Source organism: Hemiscyllium ocellatum, chromosome 35 (genome assembly GCF_020745735.1).
Source record: "Hemiscyllium ocellatum isolate sHemOce1 chromosome 35, sHemOce1.pat.X.cur, whole genome shotgun sequence".
NCBI lineage: Eukaryota > Metazoa > Chordata > Chondrichthyes > Orectolobiformes > Hemiscylliidae > Hemiscyllium > Hemiscyllium ocellatum.
The window spans coordinates 23,516,246-23,521,061 of NC_083435.1; the positions used below are offsets into that span (position 1 = coordinate 23,516,246).

At 49.3% G+C, this 4,816-nt stretch overlaps 1 non-coding gene across 1 annotated transcript; it reads right to left on the reverse strand.

Moving 5' to 3' along the window:
* Positions 1-428: 428 nt before the first annotated feature.
* LOC132833040 (U1 spliceosomal RNA) lies at positions 429-592 on the reverse strand. Its single transcript, XR_009647033.1, has one exon. It is a non-coding gene; the product is annotated as a U1 spliceosomal RNA (small nuclear RNA).
* Positions 593-4,816: the final 4,224 nt, after the last annotated feature.

Consider the following 4,816-nt stretch of genomic DNA (forward strand, 5'->3'; position numbering starts at 1 on the left):
CGCTGCTATTGTTACCCCCGCCCCCCCGGCCAAACTGATGACCCATGGGCCCACAAGCTCGACCATCTCCTGTAGCGGCTGAGGTGCGGTATCCCACACTCCTGCAGAAACAGGAGGTCGGCTTTAACGTTGGCCAGGAAGGCCATCATAGAAACACATCCCGTAGCCAATTGGATGCTACGCACATTGATGCTGGCAATTTTTATAATCTCTCCGATAAATTGTTTGGTCTGAACAGCCTGCCTCCAATTCTGTAGACTCATATGATGAGAAGAATAAGAAGAAGAGCTGAACATAAGAGAGGATGGTGTAAAGATGTGCAGCATATCTGTCGACTGAGGTGAAGCTAGATGCACTGTATATAGTAAGCTGCATGAAGTATAGAGGTGAGCGCCCTCTGTCGAATAATCTGCTCTTTGCTTGTCAATCAGGGGAGAGCGCGAACGCAGTCCCCCACTACCACAAATTTTGCAGTCGAGTATCCCGCATTTGGGGACATCGCAGGCGTCAGCACAACCGAAGTGCAATGGGATAGCCTCGTCCTGGGAGAACCACCTTGTTGATCATGGTATCTCCCCTGCCAGGTAAGTATGCTTAATACGCTCACTCGCTCAAACCCAACAACAGCCCATACCTCTTACACTCACACTAACTGCATTTTCCGAAATCGGAAATTCACCCGCCTGAGGTTCCCTGTCTGTACAACAGCGCAATTTCTCACCTGGATCAAAGACCATCCGGAAAAGCTCATGTTTCACTGAATACTACACTCACTGGGCGCCCAGACATGCTGCGCTAATTTGCATATTTCCCTCAAACGGAAACGCCCCGCCCCTTCCCTGCACCGCCCCGCCCCTTTCACTGTCTCCTCTTTCACCAGAACAAAGCCCCAGAAATGTCTCAGACACCTGAAGCACTCTGTTATCAAACACTGTTTACAATGTGAGGTGAACGCGAATAAAAGCAATTTTTAAGCTTTGCTGGTGAAACCTGAAAGATATTTTGAAATCACTTTTCCCCTAACCCCTACAAATTGAACAAACCTTCTTTTGTCAAACTGCAGCTTTGCAATCTCCCCCCCCTCTGTGTCCCACCTTGCAAATCAATTCCTTCAGGAGACATCACCGTTAAGATTAAGGATTCCAGGTACAAGGAAATATTTCTCAACGTTGTTTGGATGTGACATTAAACTGAGAGCACCACCTTTTCTGGATGTACATTCAACACCCTCTGGTGTTAAAGAAACAGGCCCGTGATCCAAATGTAAATGTCATTTTTATATGTCTCTGATTTACTTGCTTACTTCCAGCCTGGTATAAATACCTTCTCTCAGCCTAATATAAAGACCAACCTATTTCTCCCTTTATTTAGCTTAGACTCAAAACATCAGCTCTTTTCTCTCCTCACAGATGCTGCCAGACCTGCTGAGATTTTCCAGCATTTTCTCTTTTGGTTTCAGATTCCAGCATCCGCAGTAATTTGCTTTTATTAATAAACATTGGAGTTTTACTCTAATCAACAAACAAACCTTTGTTTGTGCAAGATTGCATTTTCAGAGGGTCATAGTGGGTCCCGATTATACCCCGATTATAGTTGGTCAAACTGAAGATCAGGCTGTTCTTCCTGCTCCCAAGATTTTTTTTAGATTAGATCACTTACAGTGTGGAAACTCCACACAAACAGTTGCCCGAGGCGAGAATTGAACCCAGGTATCTGGCGCTGTGAGGTAGCAGTGCTAACCACTGTGCCACTGTGTCTCCCCTAATTTCTAATTCTTGGTGCTGATGGTGTGTGTGTGTGTGTGTGTGTGTGTGTGTGACCCCTCTGACCTGAGATGCTCCTTTTGTCGTGCTGTCTGGGTCATTTCCAAGTACTGTGGCTCAGCAGCGGTTTGTTGTAAGACTGTAATTAGCATAAGTCATTGACTTGATGTTAATTGATTTTCTATCTCGGGAAGACTCTTACAACAGACAGTGTTGGATATTGTCATTTCCCTTTGACTGAGCTGACCCTAGGAGCCAAACTTTCTCAATAACATGATTTGGAGGACCAGGTGTTGGACAAGGGTGGACAAAGGTCAAAATCAACGAGGTCAAAACAAGGACTGCAGATGCTGGAAACCAGAGTCTAAATAAGAGTGGTGCTGGAAAAGCACAGCAGGTCAGGCAGCATCCGAAGAGCAGGAAAATCGACATTTCGGGCAAAAGCCCTTCATCAGGAATAGAGGCAGGAAGCTTGCAGAGTGGAGAGATAAATGAGAGGGGTGAGGGTGGGGAGAAAGTAGCATAGAATACAATAGATGAATGGGGATGGGTATTGGGGTGATAGGTCAGAGAGGAGGGTGGAGTGGGTAGGTGGAAAGGAAGATTGGCAGGTAGGACAAGTCATGGGGACGGTCTGAGCTGGAAGGTTGGAACTGGGGTGAGGTGGGGGAAGGGGAAATAATGAAACCGGTGAAGTCCTGGGGTTGAAATGTTCCAAGGTGGAAGATGAGGCGTTCTTCCTCCAGGCGTTGGGGGGATGAGGGAGTGACGGTGGAGGAGGTCCAAGACCTGCATGTCCTTGGCAGAGTGGGAGGGGGAGTTGAAATGTTGGGCCACGGGGCGGTGTGGTTGATTGGTGCGGGTGTCCCGGAGATGTTCCCTAAAGCGCTCTGCTAGGAGGCGCCCAGTCTCCCCAATGTAGAGGAGACCGCATTGGGGGCAATGGATACAATAAAATCCAAGTTTGTGACAAGATTTGTAGCTCGGGTGCTCGTTGCTGTGGTTCTGTTCTCCGAGGTGGGAATTTGTGTTGCAGATGTTTCGTCCCCTCTCTAGGTGACATCCTCAGTGCTTCTGTGATCTTTCCTCCGGCATTTATAGTGGTTTGTCTCTGCCGCTTCCGGTTGTCAGTTGCTGTCCGTTGCAGTGGTCGGTATATTGGGTCCAGGACGATATGCTTATTGATTGAATCTGTGGATGAGTGCCATGCCTCTAGGAATTCCCTGGCTGTTCTCTGTTTGGCTTGTCCTATAATAGTGGTGTTGTCCCAGTCGAACTCATGTTGCTTGTCATCTGAGTGTGTGGCTACTAAGGATAGCTGGTCGTGTCGTTTCGTGGCTAGTTGGTGTTCATGGATGCGGGTTGTTAGCTGTCTTCCTGTTTGTCCTATGTAGTGTTTTGTGCAGTCCTTGCATGGGATTTTGTACACTACGTTGGTTTTGCTCATGCTGGATATCGGGTCCTTCGTCCTAGTGAGTTGTTGTCTGAGAGTGGCTGTTGATTTGTGTGCTGTTATGTGTCCGAGTGGTCGCAGTAGTCTGGCTGTCAGTTCGGAAATGCTCCTGATGCATGGTAGTGTGGATAGCCCTTTGGGTTGCGGCATGTCCTCGTTCCATTGTCTTTCCCTTAGGCATCTGTTGATGAAATTGTGCGGGTATCCGTTTTTGGCGAATACATTGTATAGGTGTTCTTCTTCCTCTTTTTGCAGTTCTGGTGTGCTGCAGCAGATACCCAGCATGAGCAAAACCAATGTAGTGTACAAAATTCCATGCATGGACTGCACAAAACACTACATAGGACAAACAGGAAGACAGCTAACGATCCGCATCCATGAACACCAACTAGCCATGAAACAACACGACCAGCTATCTTTAGTAGCCACACACGCAGATGACAGGCAACATGAGTTTGACTGGGACAACACTACCATTATAGGACAAGCCAAACAGAGAACAGCCAGGGAATTCCTAGAGGCATGGCACAGCATCCAACGAGCAGCGAAAGCGACGTTTCGGGCAAAAGCCCTTCATCAGGAATAAAGGCAGAGAGCCTGAAGCGTGGAGAGATAAACTAGAGGAGGGTGGTGGGGGGGAGAAAGTAGCATAGAGTACAATGGATGAGTGGGGGAGGGGATGAAGGTGATAGGTCATGGAGGAGAGGGTGGAGTGGATAGGTGGAAAAGGAGCTAGGCAGGTCGGACAATTCTGGACAAGTCACGGAGACAGTGCTGAGCTGGAAGTTTGGAACTAGGGTGAGGTGCGGGAAGGGGAAATGAGGAAACTGTTGAAGTCCACATTGATGCTCTGGGGTTGAGGTGTTCCGAGGTGGAAGATGAGGCGTTCTTCCTCCAGGCGTCTGGTGGTGAGGGAGCAGCGATGAAGGAGGCCCAGGACCTCCATGTCCTCGGCAGAGTGGGAGGGAGAGTTGAAATGTTGGGTCACGGGGCGGTGTGGTTGATTGGTGCGGGTGTCCTGGAGATATTCCCTAAAGCACTCTGCTAAGAGGCGTCCAGTCTCCCCCATGTAGAGGAGACCGCATCGGGAGCAACGGATACAATAAATGATATTAGTGGATGTGCAGGTAAAACTTTGATGGATGTGGAAGGCTCCTTTAGGGCCTTGGATAGAGGTGAGGGAGGAGGTGTGGGCACAGTTTTTACAGTTCCTGCGGTGGCAGGGGAAAGTGCCAGGATGGGAGGGTGGGTCGTAGGGGGGCGTGGGTAGTCACGGAGGGAACGGTCTTTGCGGAAGGCGGAAAGGGGTGGGGAGGGAAATATATCCCTGGTGGTGAGGTCTGTTTGGAGGTGGCGGAAATGTCGGCGGATGATTTGGTTTATGCGAAGGTTGGTAGGGTGGAAGGTGAGCACCAGGGGCATTCTGTCCTTGTTACAGTTGGAGGGGTGGGATCTGAGGGCGGAGGTGCAGGATGTGGACGAGATGCGTTGGAGGGCATCTTTAACCATGTGGGAAGGAAAATTGCGGTCTCTAAAGAAGGAGGCCATCTGGTGTGTTCTATGGTGGAACTGGTCCTCCTGGGAGCAGAAACGGCGGAGG